Raw genomic sequence first — 13373 nt, 5'->3', positions numbered from 1 at the left:
ATATATATATATATATATATATATATATATATATATATATATATATATATATATATATATATATATATATATATATATATATAATGGTTGGTTGATATTTATTCATTTCTTGTGCTTTCTTTATTGTTGGTGGTTGCAAATATTAACTTATTCCATTTTACTCTTTCTTTACTTGGAAAAGTGGATTAGGATTTGGTAGAAGTGAATATCAAGAACTCAAGACTTTAAACCTTGTTTAATAGAATCGCTTAGGAATAAGTGAGTTCTACTTGGCATAAATTGGTTGTTCTTAATTGCAACTATTATATATTTGGGAAAATCATAAAGAGAAAATACTACCCAACCATTGGAAAATATTGGGTAGTCATTTAGAAAACATTTTCATATCAAAGGACCTTCCATTAGAAATATATCATATTAACAACGATAGCATTACATTTTATTGATGGGGACACAACCTTGGTTTCCTTAATCAAATTAAAAACATTCTCACAACAAAATAGTTATCTTGGTAAATCACAATTATATCATTCTTTTATTAAGCTAAAGGAGTAGAATTACGACTTAAGTCAAGTTTCACACTACTCAAGTAACCTTTTCACACCTATTCCCTGTGGAATTCGACCCCAACCTTGTTGGGTTATTATATTTGACACAGACCGCCTTACACTATTTATTTAAAGTATAATTTGAGCATATCAGGCATGCATAACCCGAAAGATCTTATGAAGTTGATCTATGAAATCCTGCGGGTCCTCCCTCTAATCTGTCCCCATGAACTCTAGGGGACAAAGCAATAAACTCTCGGACCCTTGAATTCCCAAACCCCTCATATGATCCTGCACTAGCTGATACCCTAACTTGTTGCTATGCACCGCACTCCTCAAGTCCTGATCTGACGAAAGTGGAGAAGGAACTGAATGTGCGGTATCCATAGGAATATCCTCAAGTGGAGGAGGAGCCGGTAATGGCTGAGTAGGGGTCTCGCCCTGGGCTTCAGAATGGGCCCCATTTACTGGGGGTACCCTACTGGTCCCCTCACATGCTACTGTATCTCTCCTTAGGCTAACCGTAGTCTTTCGAGTCACCGTCATCTGTGCATGCACAGACCAACACGTAAGTTTAACTCAAATTTCCTATAACTCAGCTCTACAGCACGATTCAAATTTGAAAGAAAGGTAACCAACTCCTAAATGCCCTATACTTCCCTAGTTATATAATGTGGTGCACAACACATCTATAAATAAGACCCTACCAGACACGGCTTGTAGACTCCCTAGGACAGAACTGCTCTGATACAAAGTTTGTCACCCTCGAACCCAGGGGGCGAGACCGGCACCCGGTGCCTCACCTAACCTAGCGTACCAACTTGCGACCGAGGGACTCTAAATATAAAATGTCATACTTTGGCCATGGGGCCACATTGCAAGACAATTTGCGAAGCAAAATATAAAACTGAATGGAAACTAGCGCTGACTAAACATCAATATCAAGCTAGGAGGACAAGGCCGTCATAACTACTACAGCTGACAAACCAACAAAGTATACATACAAGGCCTACAAGCCAACATACTGCACTAACTAACATGATATGTCTACAAGCCTCTAGTGATGGATGTACTGTGATCCGAACAGTGCCCCGACCTACCCATAACATATATAAATATATACAAAAGATGTACACGAAACCCTGGACTTGAAAACTCCAAAGGACGTGGAGCTTACGATCACGTTGAACACGGGCAACAACTACTGAGGAGGTCTACCTGTCTGTCTATCTGAACCTACACACATGTAATGCAGCATCCCCAGAAAAGGGACGTCAGTACGAAATAATGTACTGAGTATGTAAGGCAATAAAATAACTGAAAGCTGAAACTTAACTTATAATATAATAACTGAAAGTAACTGGGAGTCAAAAATGATCTGGAGATATACTTACCTGCTGATACTGACTCAACTCTCTCAATATAGTAAGTAAAATAAATGTCCGGCCCTATAAGTCTCGGTACGTGGAAGAAGACAATACTTAACTGAATATAAAGTCCCGATAAGGGAGAATACTGTAACTTATGAGACTATGATAATGTACATAAGTTCACGAATACGAACTTCTCTTTATGCCTCGTTATCAAACTCATGTAGTTATGAGATCATGCCAAAATGAAAGAAGGGTTTAGCCTTAATATACCTTATCACAATCTTTCCATTAACCAAGTTGAACTCGCCTTTTTGCACCTTAATCTACAACAACGATAATAATACTATCATTAAGTTACAAAAGGTACAACTATCGCACAACGAACGATGAGCTTATTTTTTTATTAAAACGGGCAGCATCTCCCCTATAATCCTTACTTCCTCCAAATTCAGGATAACACCAACAACACGAGAACACAACAATAATAACATATATACATTAATGTCCAACCTTATATACACCACAAAATACTACAAAATAGCCCAACATACCCCAATCTCTTCAAACACAAAACGACCACCGTAGTAGTGTCAAACAGCCCGAAAATATTACTACCAACCCACCACGCTGCATTTATGTGGAGTTTCTCCACACCTTTTTGCCTCCAAAACTCCACAAAATAGTAGCACACAGCCCAATAGCAACACAAAACATTCCACAAAATAATCCCCTTCAAGTGAATAACTCGAACCCACGGCTTCCGATCACCGTCCCGTGAGTTCTTACAAATATAGAAGGACTTACCATGCATTTTCAGATGAAAAAATGGATGAAAGAGAGCAGTAGACTTACCTTATTTGTTGGATAACTCAGCTCCTATCTTGGTTCTTCAAACTCTAGGTTTTACCTCCATTTAGAACTTGAAAGGGAGAGAAAATCAATTAGGGTTCGTGGGAAATTTTTTGGAGGATGTTTGTAGGGGTTTAGGCCTGGTTATTGTGTTATGTAATGGGTGATATATTGTAGGAGATACTCTCATAAATTGGGCTCTATGGACGACCCAAAATAGCCCCCTTTTGGGTCACCTACTTGTCACCTGCGCAGTCTCGCAAAATGCATTTATCTCTTTACTCCGGTGTTTTATTGAAAAACGGTTTAATGTGTTAGAAAATAGATTCGTAGAGCTTCTGTTTGATGGGTGGAACACCCCGTAATTCTAAGTATATGGGAGAAAATCACAGTTACATTTGACCCAAAATTCAGTAAAACTTACGAACGTAACTTGTGATGACTTTCATCGACTTTTGTTCCACAACTCGCCTGACTTCAAAACATAACACACGACTATCATAAGACCAACATAATTCATAACATAAACTCCTTATCATGTTATAACCCCTAGTCTCACCCCAAAGGTATATGTTATAATATTCCCAACTTGTCGACTTTTGACGAAACATTGTTTTATTCAATTCCTTTAGCTTTTGAACCTTCCAACCCTCTTTGTACTTTTTGTTAATGATCTTCAATATTTTTAACCACCGAGGTAAAAATTAACTTAATTTATATACTTTCAAATATTGTATCATTTTTTGCCCTACATGAGTTTGCTTACGACGCACTTATAAGTACAAAAATATAGGGTGTAACATATATAATCATGAAATATTGCTGGAAATTAATAAAAATTACTTACCCAATGATTGTAGATGAAAATCCCTCTTCAAAATCGCCTCGTACCAAGTCTAGAGTTCAAAGGTTTGAAAATGAGACTAAAATCTCATCCCTCAGCTTTTATATTCAGTCGCCAGTATTGCAAATGCGACCTGGGGTTCACAAATATGTACATCGCAAATGCAAAGAATGATCGCAGAAGTGACACTCCTCACACCCTTGCTAATGTCGCAAATGCAACGATATCATCGCGAATGCGAAAGTTGAACATATCGCAAAAGCAACCTAACGATCGCAATTGCGATCACTGCCTGGCCTAGATCTCCTTCGCAAAAGCTAGCATAATGTTCACAAAAACGAATCTAGCAAACCCTATCCATATAGCAAATGTGATCTCCCATCTCTCAAATATGAACAAATTCTTGCATTTGCGAGACCTACAACTCATGTTCAAAACCAGCAAAACCCTAACTCTTTCAAACACTCCAAAATGTGTTTGAAACTCACCTGAGCCCTCAGGCTCCAAACCAAATATAAACACAAGTCTAAAAACATAATACGAACTCACTCACACGATCAAAACACCAAAATACCATCCAAAATCACAAATCGGACCTGAAAACACATGAAAACTACAATGAAACTCAAGAACTTCTAAAAACACAACTACACTTTTGATTCCTATCAAATCAACTCGGAATGACGCCAAACTTTGCAGATAAGTTCCGAATAGAAAACCAACCTATTTCAAGTCCCAAAACCGAAATCCCAACACGATAGCAATGAAGTCAACCTGCGGTAAAACTTATCAAAATATTAAGCCTTTAAATTGCTACCTTTGGCAAACACAAAAAAAATCAATCTAACACCTCCAAATTTAATTTTGGGCATACGCCCAAGTCCAAAATCACAATACAAACCTATCGGATTCATCAAAACACTGTCCTAGGGTCGGTTATACAAAAGTCAAACTTCCGTCAATATTTTCAACTTAAGCTTCTAATATGAGAATCACTCATCAAAATAGATCCCGAAACATCTCAAGATCGAATCCGACCATTCAAGAAAGTCACAATACACAATATGAAGCCACTAAAGACCTCAAATAACTGAATGGAATGCTAAAGCTCAAAACACCAGGTTGGGTCGTTACGGTAACGAACCGACTGGTCGTTTTGAGTGATTGCGTCCGGTCCGGCAATTTGAGGTCACGAGCAGCTTCATATTATGTATACCAAATTACATGCATGGTTGGATTCTGTTTCCGGGTGAATTATAGTCGAATTGGAAGGAGGAATCTAGTTTTGGAAGCTTAAGCGGTGAGAATTTGACTGGAATTTGACTTTTGAGTAAATGGCTCCGAAATGGGTTTGGATGATCTTAACAGCTTCATATGGTGATTTTGGACTTAAGCGCGCGTCCGGATTCTGAATTAGAGGTCCGTAGGGTAATTAGAGGCGTTTCGGCGAATGTTGGAAAAGTTCAAGTTTGGAAAATTGAGAAGTTTAACCCATGGTTGACTATTGGGATATCAAGGTCGGAATGCGATTCTGAGAGTTGGAGAAACTCCGTTATGTCATTTTGGACTTGTCTGCAAAATTTGGTGTCATTCCGAGTTGATTTGATGGATTTCGGCCTGAGTTTTGGAAGTTGGAAGTTTTGAAATTTTTATTCATGGTGTGATTCGTCGTTTTGGCGTTGTTTTATGTGCTTTGAGACCTCGAGCGAGTCCGTGTTAGGTTATAAGACTTATTTGTGTGTTTAGATAGGGTCTCGGGGGCCTCGGGTGGGTTACGGGTCATTATTCCAATTTTTGGAACTGCGGTTTTCTGCTTCTAGTATTCTCCTTCGCGATCGCAAACAGCCTTTCGCATTTGCGATGCTTTGTTGACGACCACCTCGAAAACATTTTTCGTATTCGCGTTAAGCACTTGTCACGATCCAATTTCCAAACCCGGTCGTGATGGAGCCTCTCGTGAAGACAAGGCCAGCCAACTAACCCAAATCGTCTCTTTAATATTTATTAAACATAAACGAATAGGTGAATATAGCTTAACGACAATAATAACCAGTATGTACAACCCAACACAACCCGACCGGGGTGTCACAAGTCACGAGCATCTAAGAGGTAGGAACATGACTACAGGGTCATATATATATAAAATGAAATCTGGAATCCAAATGATGAAGTCCGGTGCCGCGAACGCTGGCGGTCACCTTGCTCAGCTACATTAGTATTACCTTCAGTCCGCTAATAACCCGCTAGCGGGTAAATAATACCTGCAGCTGCACGCGAGGTGCAGGGAGTAAAGTGAGTACTTCCAACTCAGTGAGTAATAGAAGTAAATAATAACTGAGCAGCAAGAAATCACGTAAAGCAACCAACGGGCTGTACAGAAGCCGGGTACAATTTCCGAGAAAACGGTGAAATCAGAGAATTCTTTAGAAATGTTTCGGCTCAATTCAAATCTCTTTCGAAAATGGTCCTTTCAATAATTACGAAACTGTTCAAAATAGTTAGTGCTGATTAACACAGAAAATCCGCCGCTCGGGCACAAATATCACAGCATAGCAGGTAATAATACAAATAAGTATGCAAGATGAACACATAAAAGTTCGCCCCTCAGGCACAAATTTCGTTACTAGTCAGTCATTGTTACCTGACCGGTCAGCCATTGTTACCTGACCCAACGCGTGTTTCAGTGCCATTATTACTACTGGTCAGCCATTGTTACCTGACTGGTCAGCCATTGTTACCTGACCAAAACACGAATGACAGTGTCATTGTTACCACTGTCCAATTTTAAATGGGTACCCGCGCTCACTGTGGGTGTGCAGACTCCGGAGGGGATCCTACAGCCCAAGCGCTATATCAACATAAGGCCTGAAAGCCTGTACATATCAACATGAGGCCTGAAAGCCTCCTCACAATACACTCGAGGCCTGAAAGCCTCCTCACATCACTCAGCATATCCTCACGTATAGCCCTCGGCCTCAATCAATCCAAAACTAATCATAAGCCCCTCGGGCATCAGTAAAGAAACAATAATGCTCAGCTCAAACATCAGTTCAAATATCAGTTAAAACTCGAGGTTTAGTGAAAATATAGCTGAGTTCATGAAACAGTGTAATGACAATGGACTGAGTTCAAATAATATTTCAAATAGTGAGGAAAACAGTGATGATAGCTCATAGGGAGTTCAATTAGTCGGCAATAAGCCCCAAATATGGCAATAAGCCCAAGTCCTAGTGAAAAACAACAAGTCATAGCGAAATACACGGTAAAATCAACAACCGGGACGGACCAAGTCACAATCCCCAATGGTGCTCTACCCCACGCTCTCTATTTGGCGTGCAAGTCACCTCAATATAACACTATGGGTGCAAATCCGGGGTTTCAAACCCTCAGGGTATCATTTACAATCATTACTCACCTCGAACTGGCGAAATCTCTAGCCCGCGATGCCTTTGCCCCTCGAATCGGCCTCCACGCGCGTGAAATCTAACCAAAACAGAGCGAATACATTACAATATGCCAGGGAACAATACCCAATAGAAAACAACCAAGAAATAACACAAATCTCGAAACTAGCAAAACCCGAGCCCCGGGACCGCTTCTCGAAAAATTACAAGACTCACATTATCGGATTCCTCGTCTCGCCACGAGTCCATACATACCAAGAACTCCCAAATCCGAGCTCACATGACCTATCAAATCCCAATTTGGAATATCAAAAAACTCAAGCCCTAGTTTTAACCCTTTTTAATGAATTTCAACCATTTTCCATGTTACATCTATCATAACCTCATGTATTTAAGTCAGGGGACTTACCTCCAATCGATTCCCAGTCAAAACTCCCTTAAATTCTCGCCAAAAGCTCCCAAGGTCGCCCAGCAATGGTGGAAATTATCCCAAGCTCGCGGATGAAATATTAAATAAAAACACTTCTGAACAGTCCAGTTTTGCGCTTCTGCGGTCCCGCTTTCGCTTATGCGGGACCGCTTCTGCGGCCAAATTTCCGCTTTTGCGGTCTTCATTAAACTTCCAAAAACGCGCTTCTACGGTTCTACTTTCGCACCAGCGGTACCGCTTCTGCGGTCCGCTCTATCGCTTATGCGGATCCTGTCTTCCATCTCCTCGCCGCTTCTACGATCACAGCTCCGCTTAAGCGGCTCCTCTTCTGTGGTCCAAGACCCGCAGAAGCGAGAATACCAGAAACAGCATGCCTTCAGCTGTATGAAATTCCAAAAACTCCCCGTTAGCCATCCGAAATCATCCCGAGGCCCCCGGGACCTCGACCAAAGGCACCAAAATAACCCAAAACATCATGCGAACTTGTTCCAATCATCACAACACACAAAACAACACTAAAAACATCAATTCACATCGAATTCAAGCCTAAGTTATTCAAAAACTTCCGGAATGCGCTTTCGATCAAAAACCCAACCAATGACGTCCGAATGACCTGAAAATTTGCAGACATATCCAAAATCACCTAACAAAGCTACTGCAACTGTCGAAATTCCATTCCGACTCTCGGATCAAAATCTCGCCTATCAACCGGAGTTCGCCAAAATACTAACTTCGACAATTCAAGCCTAATTCTACACCAGACCTCCAAAATCAATTCCGATCGCACTCCTAAGTCACAAATCATTTTCCGAAGCTAACCGAATCACCAGAAATCACATCCGATCCTTCTAACTCATAAGTCAACGTTCGGTTAACTTTTCCAAAACAAGCCTTCCTTAAAGAGACTAAGTGTCTCATTTCTTATCAAAACCAATCCAAATCAACTCTCACACACCACATACCAATAACGAAACATGAAGAAGCAATAAACGGGGAAAACGGAGCAGTAACACATGAGACGACGGGTCGGGTCGTCACATCCTCCCCAACTTAAACAAACGCTCGTCCTCGAGCGTACCCAGAGTTGTCCTAGAAGCTAACCAATAGCTGAATAACTTTACCAAGCATATATCCGGGTGATCTCACGTCACCCTATCTCGTATAGGTCCGACAACACAATATAGCCGAAATCTCACAGTCCATTTAAACCATAAACCATAGAACCACATTGCACTTTCCGAAATCATACACAATATCAGAACCTCACATATATACCCAGAATAAACCCGAACCAGCTGTAATAACGCATACTTGCAACCTCAGGTGAAATCATATGATATACCACATAATCCAAACACTCGAAACGATAGCCTCTATTTACCGCAGTTGCCCAATTTCCAAACCCGGTCGTGATGGCGCCTCTCGTGAAGACAAGGCCAGCCAACTAACCCAAATCCTCTCTTTAATATTTATTAAACATAAACGAATAGGTGAATATAGCTTAACGACAATAATAACCAGTATGTACAACCCAACCCAACCCGACCGGGGTGTCACAAGTCACGAGCATCTAAGAGGTAGGAACATGACTACAGGGTCATATATATCTAAAATGAAATCTGGAATCCAAATGATGAAGTCCGGTGCCGCGAACGCTGGCGGTCACCTTGCTCAGCTACATTAGTATTACCTTCAGTCCGCTAATAATCCGCTACCGGGTAAACAATACCTGCAGCTGCACGCGAGGTGCAGGGAGTAAAGTGAGTACTTCCAACTCAGTGAGTAATAGAATTAAATAATAACTGAGCAGCAAGAAATCACGTAAAGCAACCAACGGGCTGTACAGAAGCCGGGTACAATTTCCGAGAAAACGGTGAAATCAGAGAATTCTTTAGAAATGTTTCGGCTCAGTTCAAATCTCTTTCGAAAATGGTCCTTTCAATAATTACGAAACTGTTCAAAATAGTTAGTGCTGATTAACACAGAAAATCCGCCGCTCGGGCACAAATATCACAGCATAGCAGGTAATAATACAAATAAGTATGCAAGATGAAACACATAAAAAGTTCGACCCCTAGGGCACAAATTTCGTTAACTAGTCAGTCATTGTTAACTGANGGGTCCCTTGGTTCTTAGTTTAGAATCTGAAGTTGGAAATATTGATCGAGGTCTGAATATTATGGAAATGACCCCGAAATAGTGTTTTGATGGATCCAATAGGTTTGTATTATGATTTTGGACTCTGGAGTATTCCCACAATTGAATTCGGAGGTCCCTAGGTTGATTTGGCTTGTTTTAACAAAAGTTGAAAATTTGAGGTTTAGAAATTTCTTTAACAAATAAGTATGCAAGATGAACACATAAAAGTTTGCCCCTCGGGCAAGAATTTCGTTACTAGTCAGTCATTGTTACCTGACCGGTCAGCCATTGTTACTTGACTGGTCAGCCATTGTTACCTGACCAAAACACGAATGACAGTGTCATTGTTACCACTGTCCAATTTTAAATGGGTACCCGCGCTCACTGTGGGTGTGCAGACTCCGGAGGGGCTCCTACAGCCCAAGCGCTATATCAACATAAGGCCTGAAAGCCTGTACATATCAACATGAGGCCTGAAAGCCTCCTCACAATACACTCGAGGCCTGAAAGCCTCCTCACATCACTCAGCATATCCTCACGTATGGCCCTCGGCCTCAATCAGTCCAAAAATAATCATAATCCCCTCGGGCATCAGTAAAGAAACAATAATGCTCAGCTCAAACAGTAGTTCAAATATCAGTTAAAACTCGAGGTTGAGTGAAAATATAGCTGAGTTCATGAAACAGTGTAATGACAATGGACTGAGTTCAAATAATATTTCAAATAGTGAGGAAAACAGTGATGATAGCTCATAGGGAGTTCAATTAGTCGGCAATAAGCCCCAAATATGGCAATAAGCCCAAGTCCTAGTGAAAAACAACAAGTCATAGCGAAATACGCGGTAAAATCAACAACCGGGACGGACCAAGTCACAATCCCCAATGGTGCTCTACCCCACGCTCTCTGTCTGGCGTGCAAGTCACCTCAATATAGCACTATGGGTGCATATCCGGGGTTTCAAACCCTCAGGGTATAATTTACAATTATTACTCACCTCGAACCGGCGAAATCTCTAGCCCGCGATGCCTTTGCCCCTCGAATCGGCCTCCACGCGCGTCGAATCTAACCAAAATCAAGGCGAATACATTACAATATGCCCAGGGAACAATACCCAATCGAAAACAACCAAGAAATAACAAAAATCTCGAAACTAGCAAAACCCGAGCCCCGGGCCCGCTCGAAAAATTACAAAACTCACATTACCGGATTCCTCGTCTCGCCACAAGTCCATACATACCAAGAACTCCCAAATCCGAGCTCAAATGACCTATCAAATCCCAATTTGGAATACCAAAAAACTCAAGCCCTAGTTTTACCCTTTTTTTAATGAATTTCAACCAATTTCCATGTTACATCTATCATAACCTCATGTATTTAGGTCAGGGGACTTAGCTCCAATCAATTCCCAGTCAAAACTCCCTTAAATTCTCGCCAAAAGCTCCCAAGGTCGCCCAACAATGGTGGAAATTATCCCAAGCTCGCGGATGAAATATTAAATAAAAACCCTTCTGAACAGTCCAGTTTTCGCTTCTGCGGTCCCGCTTTCGCTTATGCGGGACCGCTTCTGCGGCCAAATTTCCGCTTTTGCGGTCTTCATTAAACTTCCAAAAACCCGCTTCTACGGTTCTACTTTCGCACCAGTGGTACCGCTTCTGCGGTCCGCTCTTTCGCTTATGCGGATCCTGCCTTCCATCTCCTCGCTGCTTCTGCGATCACAGCTTCGCTTAAGCGGCTCCGCTTCTGCGGTCCAAGACCCGCAGAAGCGAGAATACCAGAAACAGCATGCCTTCAGCTATATGAAATTCCAAAAACTCCCTGTTAGCCATCCGAAATCATCCAGAGGCCCCAGGGACCTCGACCAAAGGCACCAACATAACCCAAAACATCATGCGAACTTGTTCCACTCATCACAACACACAAAACAACACTAAAATCATCAATTCACATCGAATTCAAGCCTAAGTTCTTCAAAAACTTCCGAAATGCGCTTTCGATCAAATACCCAACCAATGAAGTCTGAATGACCTGAAAATTTGCAGACATATCCAAAATCACCTAACGAAGCTACTGCAACTCTCGGAATTCCATTCCGACTCTCGGATCAAAATCTCGCCTATCAACCGGAGTTCGCCAAAATACTAACTTTGCCAATTCAAGCCTAATTCTACACCGGACCTCCAAAATCAATTCCGATCGCACTCCTAAGTCAAAAATCATTTCCTGAAGCTAACCGAATCACCGGAAATCACATCCGAGCCTTCTAACTCATAAGTCAACTTCCGGTTAACTTTTTCAAAACAAGCCTTCCTTAAAGAGACTAAGTGTCTCATTTCTTATCAAAACCAATCCAAATCAACTCTCACACACCACATACCGATAACGAAACATGAAGAAGCAGTAAACGGGAAAAACGGAGCAGTAACACATGAGACGACGGGTCGGGTCGTCACAACACTGCGCGTTCGTGAAGTCCAACATTTTCCTTCTTCGTGTTCGCGTCCTTCACTACGCATTCGCGTAGGTTCCTGTCTCTCTTCTCCGTGTTCGCGAGCTCATTGTCGCGTTCGCGATGAGCAACCTAGGCAGCCTTCATTTCTCCACCTCGCGAATGCGATCCTTCCTCCGCGTTCGCGATGCACAAATGCCTGGGCAGACAGAATGTATTCAAAAATCGAGGGTTACACCATTTTCACCATATCTTGACTTGTGGAGCTCTGTTTTGAGCGATTCTTTGACGGTTTTTCACACAAATCGATAGGGTAAGTGTTCTCCACCTAGAATCTAACATAGTCCATGATTTTATCTTTGTTTTTATCATTTAAATTCTATTTTGGGTTGAGGAAATTGTGAATTTTTGAAGAAAATTTCAAGAATGAAAAATTGTGATTTGAGGGACCAAATGGTATCGGAATTTGATAATTTTTGTATGGGTGAACTCGTAGCGGAATGGGTGTGGTTTTTCTAAATTTTGTCAGGTTCCTAGGTGCGGGCTCGGGGAGTTGACTTTTTGCAAATTGTGTAAGAATCATAGTTTTGTTAATTGAAATTATTTTCTCTTGCATTGTTTGATGTATTCAAGTCATTTTTTGCTAGATTGAGCCGAGCGTTGGTGAATTGGTAAAGGAAAAGCTAAATTGAGTATTGAATTGGCCGGTTTGAGGTAACTATCTTTCCTGACCTTGTGTGGGGGACTCCCCCTTAGGATTTGGGTCTTCTATGCTATTTGTAGTCCGTGCACGTGAGGTGACGAGTGTGTGCTCGGACTTATTTGTGGAAAATTTGCCTTTAGAGTTCTTACGTCCTTATGTTCATTAAGTGGGAAGTTTTTTTGATATGAGTGTGTTTCCAATTGCTTGTTACCTCTATATGCTCCTTACAAAGTTGTTAACTTTCCTCTAATTTTTACTTGTTACTTGGCCCTTAATTGACTTAATTGGAGTAATTGCCCTCCTTATTGTTTGGTTATTCTTAATTGTGAAATTCCTCTATGACCCCGTGCCTGTATGTTATGTGTCCAAATTGTTGTGGTTGCCTGTGTAACTATCTCGCGCCTTAAATGTCTTGTTGTTTTTGTAAAGGTTGTTGTGCTTCTTGGTTTTTCCGCGATTCTCTTGTTGCCGTGTACTCGTACTCTTGGTAGAAGAAATCCTTGTGATTGGGTTGTTGAATTGTTGTTGTTGTTGATTTTAAACTATGTCTGGTGGTTGATATGTTGACGAGAAATAAGAGAGAATTGATGTTGTCTGGTGGGATCGGGTTGCGCGCCGCATCAATATATATATATAT

This window comes from Nicotiana attenuata, chromosome 3 (assembly GCF_001879085.1).
Source record: "Nicotiana attenuata strain UT chromosome 3, NIATTr2, whole genome shotgun sequence".
Taxonomy (NCBI): domain Eukaryota; kingdom Viridiplantae; phylum Streptophyta; class Magnoliopsida; order Solanales; family Solanaceae; genus Nicotiana; species Nicotiana attenuata.
The sequence above is the reverse complement of the archived record's forward strand: the minus strand, read 5'-3'. Positions refer to the sequence as shown.